The sequence below is a fragment of the Harmonia axyridis genome, chromosome 2 (assembly GCF_914767665.1).
Source record: "Harmonia axyridis chromosome 2, icHarAxyr1.1, whole genome shotgun sequence".
NCBI classification, from domain to species: Eukaryota; Metazoa; Arthropoda; class Insecta; order Coleoptera; family Coccinellidae; genus Harmonia; species Harmonia axyridis.
The window spans coordinates 45,411,289-45,427,111 of record NC_059502.1 but is presented as its reverse complement, the minus strand read 5'-3'; positions in this window follow the sequence as shown (position 1 = coordinate 45,427,111).

Below are 15,823 nucleotides of genomic sequence, written 5' to 3'. Positions count from 1 at the left end.
TGTAATCTCCTCAAACGGCTATCAGAGAACTTCACTCACAATAATGCACTGAAATCAATAACAATGAGTGAAAATATGTAAGTATAAATTAATATAATTTGCAACTTTGATTGAATAACAATTTTATATATGTATTTTCATTATTCAATTATTCCAGGTGTAAATTTATGAATAACTTCGATAATCTGCCCAATGTAAGACGCAATTCACGTTCAAAAAAGAAAAACAAGAAGCAAACTTTCGTCAATATAGACAATGGCAATTCGTTTGAGGCCTCATCGTTTTATACGATGCTAAACGGAACACGTAGCGATTCTTTCCTTGTTGAAGGCCGACAAGAAGACGCCGAAGAATTCTTGGGCCTTCTGTTGAATGGACTCAATGATGAAATGATGGGAATAATGAAATTGATTAGCCATGACGAAAATATTCAAGCAGCTAAAAAAGAAGTGAAAATAGATGTGGATGATTGGTCCTAGGAACGAAGGGAATGTAACAAGAGAAATACAAATGGACAAGACACCGATTAGTGATATATTCGGAGGACTTTTCTGTTCAAGAATCCATAAAACCGGAGACGAAACTTCAGAAAATATTGAACCATTCCTAACATTGCCATTAAATATTAAGAAAGCAAATAACATAGCTGAAGCTTCAAAAGGCCTTACAACCAAGAACAAACGAAAGGGTCTGACATCATCGAATACGAAAGAAAGGGTTGAAGCATGGCAGCAAGTGATGATAGAGAAGTTGCCTGTAGTTTTAGTATTACATTTGAAATGCTTCGAATACAGAATGAATGGCTGCACTAAAATAATGAAGACTATAGAATTTCCCATCAATCTGCAGATTCATTCTAAAATATTATCTGGAAGGACGAATACTTCAGCGGAGAGACAATATAAATTAATATCTGTAGTATACCATGTAGGAAAGGAGGCCAGCTATGGGCATTATATAGCAGATACTTTCCATTCGGGGTATAATACATGGTTGAGGTTTGATGACTCTAAAATAAACAGAGTTACGGAAGAAGATGTTCTTAAACGTCAAGGAGATAGAGTTCCTTATTTATTATTTTATCGAAGGAGTGATACGGTGTGAAGTGTAAAGATTCATTGATATAGTTGTTAATTTGTACATATTAAATTTAAGGATGCTGAACATTGTAATATGTTGTAATGCCATGTATTGTATTTCGGGAGAATATGATAAATTGACTTTACAATGTTATATATATGTATATGTATATGTATATAAAAAACAAATATTATATTTTAATAAACGAACTTTGTATAAATGTAAAATTTTGTTTGTTTTTTTTTGAAGAAATTTCTTTTCCTAAAACTTAAATTAAATTTTTGCAAGAACTACTATCTCAGAAGGAAAAAAAGATCGTCTTCGTGAAAATTCCAATCAACCATAAACAGTATTAGCTATTTCAGGACTTTGGACTCTTTATTCCTTTTTCTTTGCTCTTGAAATCAGGTGAATTTCGCTCAATGTAATAAAAAAAAACTTGACCAAACTTTATAATTTTCCCCTGTGTTCAGCGGCGCTACGTTCTCCTACTTCTGTAACCTAGATAAATGAGGATATTTTGGAAGATCGTACTTCATGCACTCGAATCATGTAATTTTTTTTTGTTTCACAAAAATCACAAATATACCAGTCATGAACTCTGAATTAACCTATATCTATAATGACCCAGAACAAAACACTCATTAATTTCCGTTTTATAACCTATTATTCCTTTTCCTGGGTCAGAACAATTTTTTTGGAGAATTCTCGTCTCTGATTACTATAAAATTTCTTTTTTCTATTGGTCCTCTAATTCACTTGAAAATCAAAACTTAGTTGAATAATTACTCTAAAAAAAAGTTCTGTCCAAGGTCAGATTGGATTTCTTCAAATTTTATTATCCTGGATATTAGACATGAGAACTCAGAATATATTGAATTTCTCTCTCACTACAGTTAAAGGTCTGTGCTTATAATTTACATCTGGTGTACGCTAGTAGTTTCGATTGTCTGGGATACCAACTATTCAATGGCATAGGCCTCGATTTGGTAACATTTTGGATGTTCCACCATTTACTAATGTAAATGACTAAAACCTCTAGAATTTGCTTCTGAATAAGGATTGGTCAAGTCTATTCAATTCTTTTACATTTTTAGACCTCAGATTTAAAAGAATAGAAAAATTCGTCGTTTCGCAATTCAGAATCAAATAATAATTGACCAATGAAATAGAGTAATGTCTAGAAATGACAATGCATATGAAATATGAAAGCAAGGTTTCAAATGAATAAACTCTGCAATCGATTAAAAAGACGGCATTAAATTTCGAATGTAGAATCTTATATTGTTATTATTAGAACTCTTCATTGCTAAATTCATATGTTAGAATCTTATATTCAATTTTTATATTTTTTTATTTATAAAATCCCAATTCTATTCATGTTTCTTTGGACGAATACCAGTTTCTACTATGAAATGAATAATTACAATTCAATTGTATCTATGGAGGACTGTTCTTATTCTCTTCTCTTTGTTTAATCAACAATTATCCAAGTAAGCCATTCCACATTGTTGATTTTCTTGGACTAGGATGTCACGCAGCTAGCTTTAATCTCCCATGTGGTAAGGTCAATTGCTGCTGTAACCACAATTGGACGGCTGACTTCTGTTGTTGATTTCATTTGTTTGTTATTTCCTTCAATGTTTCTCATTCTAACACTTCTCATCGTATTGCACAGGGACGAAAGCTTGACACACGTGTCTATGGAAACCACATTGGTATAAGGGACTGTTCTTATTCCCTCCTTTCTGTATAATGATCAATTATCCAAGTAAGCCATTCCAAATTGTTGATTTTCTTGGACTCGGATGTCACGCAGGTAGCTAGAATCTCCCACGTGGTAAGGTCAATTGCTGCTGTAACCCCAAATGCACGACTGACTTCTGTTGTTGATTTCATTTGTTTGTTTTTTCCTTCTATGTTTTTCATTCTTACACTTTTCATCGTATTGCACAGGGACCAAAGCTTGACACACGTGTCTATGGAAACCACATTGGTATAAGAGACTGTTCTTACTTCATTTTTTCTGTATAATGATCAATTATCCAAGTAAGTCATTCCACATTGTTGATTTTCTTAGACTCGGATGTCACGCAGGTAGGTATAATCTCCCACGTGGTAAGGTCAATTGCTGCTGAAACCACAAATGCACGACTGACTTCTGTTGTTGATTTCATTTGTTTGTTATTTCCTTCAATGTTTCTCATTCTAACACTTTTCATCGTATTGCACAGGGACGAAAGCTTGACACACGTGTCTAAGGAAACCACTTTGGTATGAGGGACTGTTCTTATTCCCTTCTTTTTGTTCAATCAACAATTATCCAAGTAAGCCATTCCACATTGTTGATTTTCTTGAACTCGGATGTCACGCAGGTAGCTATAAACTCCCACTAGGTAAGGTCAATTGCTGCTGTAACCACAAATGCACGACTGACTTCTGTTGTTGATTTCATTCGTTTGTTATTTTCTTCAATGTTTCTCATTCTAACACTTTTCATCGTATTGCACAGGGACGAAAGCTTGACACGCGTGTCTAAGGAAATCACATTGGTATAAGGGACTGTTCTTATTCCCTTCTTTTTGTTTAATGAACAATTATCCAAGTAAGCCATTCCACATTGTTGATTTTCTTGGACTCGGATGACACGCGGGTAGCTATAATCTCCCACGTGGTAAGGTCAATTGCTGCTGTAACCACAATTGGACGGCTGACTTCTGTTGTTGATTTCATTTGTTTGTTATTTCCTTCAATGTTTCCCATTCTAACACGTTTCATCGTAATGCTGAGGGACGAAAGCTTGACACACGTGTCTATGGAAACCACATTGGTATAAGGGACTGTTCTTATTTCCTTCTTTCTGTATAATGAACAATTATCCAAGTAAGTCATTCCACATTGTTGATTTTCTTGGACTCGGATGACACGCGGGTAGCTATAATCTCCCACGTGGTAAGGTCAATTGCTGCTGTAACCACAATTGGACTGCTGACTTCTGTTGTTGTTTTCATTTGTTTGTTATTTCCTTCAATATTTTCCATTCTGACACGTTTCATCGTAATGCTGAGGGACGAAAGCTTGACACACGTGTCTATGGAAACCACATTGGTATAAGGGACTGTTCTTATTCCCTTCCTTCTGTATAATGAACAATTATCCAAGTAAGCCATTCCACATTGTTGATTTTCTTGGACTCGGATGTCACGCAGGTAGCTATAATCTCCCACGTGGTAAGGTCAATTGCTGCTGTAATCACAAATGCACGACTGACTTCTGTTGTTGATTTCATTCGTTTGTTATTTTCTTCAATGTTTCTCATTCTAACACTTTTCATCGTATTGCACAGGGACGAAAGCTTGACACACGTGTCTAAGGAAACCACTTTGGTATGAGGGACTGCTCTTCTTCCCTTTTTTCTTTTTGATGAACAATTATCCAAGTAAGCCATTCCACATTGTTGATTTTCTTGGACTAGGATGTCACGAAGCTAGCTATAATCTCCCACGTGGTAAGGTCAATTGCTGCTGTAACCACAAATGCACGACTGACTTCTGTTGTTGATTTCATTTGTTTGTTATTTCCTTCTATGTTTCTCATTCTAACACTTTTCATCGTATTGCACAGGGACGAAAGCTTGACACACGTGTCTGAGAAAACCACTTTGGTATGAGGGACTGTTCTTATTCCCTTCTTCTTGTTTAATCAACAATTATTCAAGTAAGCCATTCCACATTGTTGATTTTCTTGGACTCGGATGTCACGCAGGTAGCTATAATCTCCCACGTGGTAAGGTCAATTGCTGCTGTAACCACAAATGCACGACTGACTTCTGTTGTTGATTTCATTTGTTTGATATTTCCTTCAATGTTTCTCATTCTAACACTTCTCATCGTATTGCACACGGACGAAAGCTTGACACACGTGTCTAAGGAATCTACATTGGTATGAGGGACTGTTCTTATTCCCTTTTTTCTGTTAGATGAACAATTATCCAGATAAGCCATTTCACATTGTTGATTTTCTTGGACTCGGATGTCACGCAGGTAGCTATAATCTCCCACGTGGTAAGATCAATTGCTGCTTTAACAATAAATGGACGGCTGACTTCTGTTGTTGATTTCATTTGTTTGTTATTAAATTCAATGTTTCTCATTCTAACACTTTTCATCGTATTGCACAGGGACGAAAGCTTGACACACGTGTCTAAGGAAACCACATTGATATAATGGACTGTTCTTATTCTCTTCTGTTTGTTTGATGAACAATTATCCAAGTAAGCCATTTCACATTGTTGTTTTTCTTGGTCTCGGATGTCACGCAGGTAGCTATAATCTCTCAATTGGTGAGGTCAAATGCTGCTGTAACCACAAATGCACGACTGACTTCTGTTGTTGATTTCATTCGTTTGTTATTTCCTTCAATCTTCCTCATTCTAACACTTTTCATCGTATTGCACAGAGACGAAAGCTTGACACACGTGTCTAAGGAAACCACATTAATATAAGGGACTGTTCTTATTCTCTTCTTTTTGTTCAATGAACAATTATCCAAGTAAGCCATTTCACATTGTTGTTCTTCTTGATCTCGGATGTCACGCAGGTAGCTATTATCTCTCAATTGGTAAGGTCAATTGCTGCTGTAACCACAAATGCACGACTGACTTCTATTGTTGATTTCATTTGTTTGTTATTTCCTTCAATCTTCCTCATTCTAACACTTTTTATCGTATAGCACAGAGACGAAAGCTTGACACACGTGTCTAAGGAAACCACATTGATATAAGGGACTGTTCTATTTCTCTTCTTTTTGTTTAATGAACAATTATCCAAGTGAGCCATTTCACATTGTTGTTTTTCTTGGTCTCGGATGTTACGCATGAAGCTACAATCTCTCAATTGGTAAGGTCAATTGCTGCTGTAACCAAAACTGGACGGCTGACTTCTGTTGTTGCTTTCATTTGTTTGTTATTTCCTCCAATGTTTCTTATTAAGTCATTCCACATTTTGATTTCCTCCCACGTGGTAAGGTCAATTGCTGCTGTTACCAAAACTGGACGGTTGACTTCTGTTGTTGATTTCATTCGTTTGTTATTTCCTTCAATGTTTCTTACTCTAACACTTTTTGTCGTATTGCTGAGGGATGAAAGCTTGACACACGTGTCTAAGGAAACCACTTTGGTATAAAGGACTGTTCTTATTTCCTTTTTTTTGTTTAATCAACAATTATCCAAGTAGGCCATTCCACATTGTTGATTTTCTTGGACTCGTATGTCACGCAGGTAGCTATAATCTCCCACGTGGTAAGGTCAATTGCTGCTGTAACCACAAATGCACGACTGACTTTTAATGTTGATTTCATTTGTTTGTTATTTCCTTCAATGTTTCTCATTCTAACACTTTTCATCGTAATGCACAGGGACGAAAGCTTGACACACGTGTCTAAGGAAACCACTTTGGTATAAGAGACTGTTCTTATTCTCTTTTTTTTGTTTAATCAACAATTATCCAAGTAGGCCATTCCACATTGTTGATTTTCTTGGACTCGGATGTCACGCAGGTAGCTATAATCTCCCACGTGGTGAGGTCAATTGCTGCTGTAACCACAAATGCACGACTGACTTCTGTTGTTGATTTCATTTGTTTGTTATTTCCTTCTATGTTTCTCATTCTAACACTTTTCATCGTATTGCACAGGGACGAAAGCTTGACACACGTGTCTTAGGAAACCACATTGGTATAAGGGACTGTTCTTATTCCCTTCTTTCTGTATAATGATCAATTATCCAAGTAAGCCATTCCACATTGTTGATTTTCTTGGAATCGGATGACACGCAGGTAGCTATAATCTTTTACGTGGTTAGGTAAATTGCTGCTGTAACCACAAATGCACGACTGACTTCTGTTGTTGATTTCATTTGTTTGTTATTTCCTTTAATGTTTCTCATTCTAACACTTTTCATCGTAATGCACAGGGACGAAAGCTTGACACACGTGTCTAAGGAAACCACTTTGGTATAAGAGACTGTTCTTATTCTCTTTTTTTTGTTTAATCAACAATTATCCAAGTAGGCCATTCCACATTGTTGATTTTCTTGGACTCGGATGTCACGCAGGTAGCTATAATCTCCCACGTGGTAAGGTCAATTGCTGCTGTAACCACAAATGCACGACTGACTTCTGTTGTTGATTTCATTTGTTTGTTATTTCCTTCTATGTTTCTCATTCTAACACTTTTCATCGTATTGCACAGGGACGAAAGCTTGACACACGTGTCTAAGGAAACCACTTTGGTATAAGGGACTGTTCTTATTCTCTTTTTTTTGTTTAATCAACAATTATCCAAGTAGGCCATTCCACATTGTTGATTTTCTTGGACTCGGATGTCATGCAGGTAGCTATAATCTCCCACGTGGTAAGGTCAATTGCTGCTGTAACCACAAATGCACGACTGACTTCTAATGTTGATTTCATTCGTTTGTTATTTCCTTCAATGTTTCTCATTCTAACACTTCTCATCGTATTGCACAGGGACGAAAGCTTGACACGCGTGTCTAAGGAAACCACTTTGGTATAAGGGACTGTTCTTATTCTCTTTTTTTTGTTTAATCAACAATTATCCAAGTAGGCCATTCCACATTGTTGATTTTCTTGGACTCGGATGTCACGCAGGTAGCTATAATCTCCCACGTGGTAAGGTCAATTGCTGCTGTAACCACGAATGCACGACTGACTTCTAATGTTGATTTCATTTGTTTGTTATTTCCTTCAATGTTTCTCATTCTAACACTTCTCATCGTATTGCACAGGGACGAAAGCTTGACACACGTGTCTAAGGAAACCACTTTGGTATGAGGGACTGTTCTTATTCCCTTCTTTTTGTTCAATCAACAATTATCCAAGTAAGCCATTCCACATTGTTGATTTTCTTGGACTCGAATGTCACGCAGGTAGCTATAATCTCCCACTTGGTAAGGTCAATTGCTGCTGTAACCACAAATGCACGACTGACTTCTGTTGTTGATTTCATTTGTTTGTTATTTCCTTCTATGTTTCTCATTCTAACACTTTTCATCGTATTGCACAGGGACGAAAGCTTGACACACGTGTCTAAGGAAACCACTTCGGTATAAGGGACTGTTCTTATTCTTTTTTTTGGTTTAATCAACAATTATCCAAGTAGGCCATTTCACATTGTTGATTTTCTTGGACTCGGATGTCACGCAGGTAGCTATAATCTCCCACGTGGTAAGGTCAATTGCTGCTGTAACCACAAATGCACGACTGACTTCTAATGTTGATTTCATTTGTTTGTTATTTCCTTCAATGTTTCTCATTCTAACACTTCTCATCGTATTGCACAGGGACGAAAGCTTGACACACGTGTCTAAGGAAACCACTTTGGTATAAGGGACTGTTCTTATTCCCTTCTTTTTGTTCAATCAACAATTATCCAAGTAAGCCATTCCACATTGTTGATTTTCTTGGACTCGGATGTCACGCAGGTAGCTGTAATCTCCCACGTGGTAAGGTCAATTGCTGCTGTAACCACAAATGCACGACTGACTTTTGTTGTTGATTTCATTCGTTTGTTATTTTCTTCAATGTTTCTCATTCTAACACTTATCATCGTATTGCACAGGGACGAAAGCTTGACACGCGTGTCTAAGGAAACCACTTTGGTATAAGGGACTGTTCTTATTCCCTTCTTCTTGTTTAATGAACAATTATCCAAGTAAGCCATTCCACATTGTTGATTTTCTTGGACTCGGATGACACGCGGGTAGCTATAATCTCCCACGTGGTGAGGTCAATTGCTGCTGTAACCACAATTGGACGGCTGAATTCTGTTGTTGATTTCATTTGTTTTTCATTTCCTTCAATGTTGTTTCTCATTCTAACACTTCTCATCGTATTGCACAGGGACGAAAGCTTGACACACGTGTCTAAGGAAACCACTTTGGTATAAGGGACTGTTCTAATTCCCTTCTTTTTGTTCAATCAACAATAAACCAAGTAAGCCATGCCACATTGTTGATTTTCTTGGACTCGGATGTCACGCAGGTAGCTATAATCTCCCACGTGGTAAGGTCAATTGCTGCTGTAACCACAAATGCACGACTGACTTCTAATGTTGATTTCATTTGTTTGTTATTTCCTTCAATGTTTCTCATTCTAACACTTTTCATCGTATTGCACAGGGACGAAAGCTTGACACACGTGTCTTAGGAAACCACTTTGGTATAAGGGACTGTTCTTATTCCCTTCTTCTTGTTTAATGAACAATTATCCAAGTAAGCCATTCCACATTGTTGATTTTCTTGGACTCGGATGTCACGCAGGTAGCTATAATCTCCCACGTGGTAAGGTCAATTGCTGCTGTAACCACAAATGCACGACTGACTTCTAATGTTGATTTCATTTGTTTGTTATTTCCTTCAATGTTTCTCATTCTAACACTTTTCATCGTATTGCACAGGGACGAAAGCTTGACACACGTGCCTATGGAAACCACATTGGTATAAGGGACTGTTCTTACTTCATTCTTTCTGTATAATGATCAATTATCCAAGTAGGCCATTCCACATTGTTGATTTTCTTGGACTCGAATGTCACGCAGGTAGCTATAATCTCCCACTTGGTAAGGTCAATTGCTGCTGTAACCACAAATGCACGACTGACTTCTGTTGTTGATTTCATTTGTTTGTTATTTCCTTCTATGTTTCTCATTCTAACACTTTTCATCATATTGCACAGGGACGAAAGCTTGACACGCGTGTCTAAGGAAACCACTTTGGTATAAGGGACTGTTCTTATTCCCTTCTTTTTGTTCAATCAACAATTATCCAAGTAAGCCATTCCACATTGTTGATTTTCTTGGACTCGGATGTCACGCAGGTAGCTGTAATCTCCCACGTGGTAAGGTCAATTGCTGCTGTAACCACAAATGCACGACTGACTTCTGTTGTTGATTTCATTCGTTTGTTATTTTCTTCAATGTTTCTCATTCTAACACTTATCATCGTATTGCACAGGGACGAAAGCTTGACACGCGTGTCTAAGGAAACCACTTTGGTATAAGGGACTGTTCTTATTCCCTTCTTCTTGTTTAATGAACAATTATCCAAGTAAGCCATTCCACATTGTTGATTTTCTTGGACTCGGATGACACGCGGGTAGCTATAATCTCCCACGTGGTGAGGTCAATTGCTGCTGTAACCACAATTGGACGGCTGAATTCTGTTGTTGATTTCATTTGTTTTTTATTTCCTTCAATGTTGTTTCTCATTCTAACAATTCTCATCAAATTGCACAGGGACGAAATCTTGACACACGTGTCTAAGGAAACCACTTTGGTATAAGGGACTGTTCTAATTCCCTTCTTTTTGTTCAATCAACAATTAACCAAGTAAGCCATGCCACATTGTTGATTTTCTTGGACTCGGATGTCACGCAGGTAGCTATAATCTCCCACGTGGTAAGGTCAATTGCTGCTGTAACCACAAATACACGACTGACTTCTAATGTTGATTTCATATGTTTGTTATTTCCTTCAATGTTTCTCATTCTAACACTTTTCATCGTATTGCACAGGGACGAAAGCTTGACACACGTGTCTTAGGAAACCACTTTGGTATAAGGGACTGTTCTTATTCCCTTCTTCTTGTTTAATGAACAATTATCCATGTAAGCCATTCCACATTGTTGATTTTCTTTGACTCGGATGTCACGCAGGTAGCTATAATCTCCCACGTGGTAAGGTCAATTGCTGCTGTAACCACAAATGCACGACTGACTTCTAATGTTGATTTCATTTGTTTTTTATTTCCTTCAATGTTTCTCATTCTAACACTTTTCATCGTATTGCACAGGGACGAAAGCTTGACACACGTGCCTATGGAAACCACATTGGTATAAGGGACTGTTCTTACTTCATTCTTTCTGTATAATGATCAATTATCCAAGTAGGCCATTCCACATTGTTGATTTTCTTGGACTCGGATGTCACGCAGGTAGCTATAATCTCCCACGTGGTAAGGTCAATTGCTGCTGTAACCACAAATGCACGACTGACTTCTAATGTTGATTTCATTTGTTTGTTATTTCCTTCAATGTTTCTCATTCTAACACTTTTCATCGTATTGCACAGGGACGAAAGCTTGACACACGTGTCTAAGGAAACCACTTTGGTATAAGGGACTGTTCTTATTCTCTTTTTTTGATCAATCAACAATTATCCAAATAGGCCATTCCACATTGTTGATTTTCTTGGACTCGGATGTCACGCAGGTAGCTATAATCTCCCACGTGGTAAGGTCAATTGCTGCTGTAACCACAAATGCACGACTGACTTCTAATGTTGATTTCATTTGTTTGTTATTTCCTTCAATGTTTCTCATTCTAACACTTTTCATCGTATTGCACAGGGACGAAAGCTTGACACGCGTGTCTAAGGAAACCACTTTGGTATAAGGGACTGTTGTTATTCCCTTCTTTTTGTTTAATGAACAATTATCCAAGTAAGCCATTCGACATTGTTGATTTTCTTGGACTCGAATGTCACGCAGGTAGCTATAATCTCCCACGTTGTAAGGTCAATTGCTGCTGTAACCACAAATGCACGATTGACTTCTGTTGTTGATTTCATTTGTATGTTATTTCCTTCTATGTTTCTCATTCTAACACTTTTCATCGTATTGCACAGGGACGAAAGCTTGACACGCGTGTCTAAGGAAACCACTTTGGTATAAGGGACTGTTCTTATTCCCTTCTTTTTGTTTAATGAACAATTATCCAAGTAAGCCATTCCACATTGTTGATTTTCTTGGACTCGGATGTCACGCAGGTAGCTATAATCTTCCACGTGGTAAGGTCAATTGCTGCTGTAACCACAAATGCACGACTGACTTCTGTTGTTGATTTCATTCGTTTGTTATTTTCTTCAATGTTTCTCATTCTAACACTTTTCAACGTATTGCACAGGGACGAAAGCTTGACGCACGTGTCTATGGAAACCACATTGGTATAAGGGACTGTTCTCACTTCATTCTTTCTGTATAATGATCAATTATCCAAGTAGGCCATTCCACATTGTTGATTTTCTTGGACTCGGATGTCACGCAGGTAGCTGTAATCTCCCACGTGGTAAGGTCAATTGCTGCTGTAACCACAAATGCACGACTGACTTCTAATGTTGATTTCATTTGTTTGTTATTTCCTTCAATGTTTCTCATTCTAACACTTTTCATCGTATTGCACAGGGACGAAAGCTTGACACACGTGTCTAAGGAAACCACTTTGGTATAAGGGACTGTTCTTATTCTCTTTTTTTTGATCAATCAACAATTATCCAAATAGGCCATTCCACATTGTTGATTTTCTTGGACTCGGATGTCACGCAGGTAGCTATAATCTCCCACGTGGTAAGGTCAATTGCTGCTGTAATCACAAATGCACGACTGTCTTCTAATGTTGATTTCATTTGTTTGTTATTTCCTTCAATGTTTCTCATTCTAACACTTTTCATCGTATTGCACAGGGACGAAAGCTTGACACACGTGTCTAAGGAAACCACTTTGGTATAAGGGATTGTTCTTATTCCCTTCTTTTTGTCCAATCAACAATTATCCAAGTAAGCCATTCCACATTGTTGATTTTCTTGGACTCGGATGTCACGCAGGTAGCTGTAATCTCCCACGTGGTAAGGTCAATTGCTGCTGTAATCACAAATGCACGACTGACTTCTGTTGTTGATTTCATTCGTTTGTTATTTTCTTCAATGTTTCTCATTCTAACACTTTTCATCGTATTGCACAGGGACGAAAGCTTGACACACGTGTCTAAGGAAACCACTTTGGTATAAGGGACTGTTCTTATTCCCTTCTTTTTGTTCAATCAACAATTATCCAAGTAAGCCATTCCACATTGTTGATTTTCTTGGACTCGAATGTCACGCAGGTAGCTATAATCTCCCACGTGGTAAGGTCAATTGCTGCTGTAACCACAAATGCACGACTGACTTCTGTTTTTGATTTCATTTGTTTGTTATTTCCTTCTATGTTTCTCATTCTAACACTTTTCATCGTATTGCACAGGGACGAAAGCTTGACACACGTGTCTAAGGAAACCACTTTGGTATAAGGGACTGTTCTTATTCTCTTTTTTTTTGTTTAATCAACAATTATCCAAGTAGGCCATTCCACATTGTTGATTTTCTTGGACTCGGATGTCACGCAGGTAGCCATAATCTCCCACGTGGTAAGGTCAATTGCTGCTGTAACCACAAATGCACGACTGACTTCTAATGTTGATTTCATTTGTTTGTTATTTCCTTCAATGTTTCTCATTCTAACACTTCTCATCGTATTGCACAGGGACGAAAGCTTGACACGCGTGTCTAAGGAAACCACTTTGGTATAAGGGACTGTTCTTATTCTCTTTTTTTTGTTTAATCAACAATTATCCAAGTAGGCCATTCCACATTGTTGATTTTCTTGGACTCGGATGTCACGCAGGTAGCTATAATCTCCCACGTGGTAAGGTCAATTGCTGCTGTAACCACAAATGCACGACTGACTTCTGTTGTTGATTTCATTTGTTTGTTATTTCCTTCTATGTTTCTCATTCTAACACTTTTCATCGTATTGCACAGGGACGAAAGCTTAACACACGTGTCTAAGGAAACCACTTTGGTATAAGGGACTGTTCTTATTCTCTTTTTTTTGTTTAATCAACAATTATCCAAGTAGGCCATTCCACATTGTTGATTTTCTTGGACTCGGATGTCACGCAGGTAGCTATAATCTCCCACGTGGTAAGGTCAATTGCTGCTGTAACCACAAATGCACGACTGACTTCTGTTGTTGATTTCATTTGTTTGTTATTTCCTTCTATGTTTCTCATTCTAACACTTTTCATCGTATTGCACAGGAACGAAAGCTTGACACACGTGTCTAAGGAAACCACTTTGGTATGAGGGACTGTTCTTATTCCCTTCTTTTTGTTCAATCAACAAATATCCAAGTAAGCCATTCCACATTGTTGATTTTCTTGGACTCGAATGTCACGCAGGTAGCTATAATCTCCCACTTGGTAAGGTCAATTGCTGCTGTAACCTCAAATGCACGACTGACTTCTGTTGTTGATTTCATTTGTTTGTTATTTCCTTCTATGTTTCTCATTCTAACACTTTTCATCGTATTGCACAGGGACGAAAGCTTGACACACGTGTCTAAGGAAACCACTTTGGTATAAGGGACTGTTCTTATTCTTTTTTTTGGTTTAATCAACAATTATCCAAGTAGGCCATTTCACATTGTTGATTTTCTTGGACTCGGATGTCACGCAGGTAGCTATAATCTCCCACGTGGTAAGGTCAATTGCTGCTGTAACCACAAATGCACGACTGACTTCTGTTGTTGATTTCATTTGTTTGTTATTTCCTTCTATGTTTCTCATTCTAACACTTTTCATCGTATTGCACAGGACGAAAGCTTGACACACGTGTCTTAGGAAACCACATTGGTATAAGGGACTGTTCTTATTCCCTTCTTTCTGTATAATGATCAATTATCCAAGTAAGCCATTCCACATTGTTGATTTTCTTGGAATCGGATGACACGCAGGTAGCTATAATCTTTTACGTGGTTAGGTAAATTGCTGCTGTAACCACAAATGCACGACTGACTTCTGTTGTTGATTTCATTTGTTTGTTATTTCCTTTGATGTTTCTCATTCTAACACTTTTCATCGTAATGCACAGGGACGAAAGCTTGACACACGTGTCTAAGGAAACCACTTTGGTATAAGAGACTGTTCTTATTCTCTTTTTTTTTTTAATCAACAATTATCCAAGTAGGCCATTCCACATTGTTGATTTTCTTGGACTCGGATGTCACGCAGGTAGCTATAATCTCCCACGTGGTAAGGTCAATTGCTGCTGTAACCACAAATGCACGACTGACTTCTGTTGTTGATTTCATTTGTTTGTTATTTCCTTCTATGTTTCTCATTCTAACACTTTTCATCGTATTGCACAGGGACGAAAGCTTGACACACGTGTCTAAGGAAACCACTTTGGTATAAGGGACTGTTCTTATTCTCTTTTTTTTGTTTAATCAACAATTATCCAAGTAGGCCATTCCACATTGTTGATTTTCTTGGACTCGGATGTCATGCAGGTAGCTATAATCTCCCACGTGGTAAGGTCAATTGCTGCTGTAACCACAAATGCACGACTGACTTCTAATGTTGATTTCATTCGTTTGTTATTTCCTTCAATGTTTCTCATTCTAACACTTCTCATCGTATTGCACAGGGACGAAAGCTTGACACGCGTGTCTAAGGAAACCACTTTGGTATAAGGGACTGTTCTTATTCTCTTTTTTTTGTTTAATCAACAATTATCCAAGTAGGCCATTCCACATTGTTGATTTTCTTGGACTCGGATGTCACGCAGGTAGCTATAATCTCCCACGTGGTAAGGTCAATTGCTGCTGTAACCACAAATGCACGACTGACTTCTAATGTTGATTTCATTTGTTTGTTATTTCCTTCAATGTTTCTCATTCTAACACTTCTCATCGTATTGCACAGGGACGAAAGCTTGACACACGTGTCTAAGGAAACCACTTTGGTATGAGGGTTCTTATTCCCTTTTTTTTGTTCAATCAACAATTATCCAAGTAAGCCATTCCACATTGTTGATTTTCTTGGACTCGAATGTCACGCAGGTAGCTATAATCTCC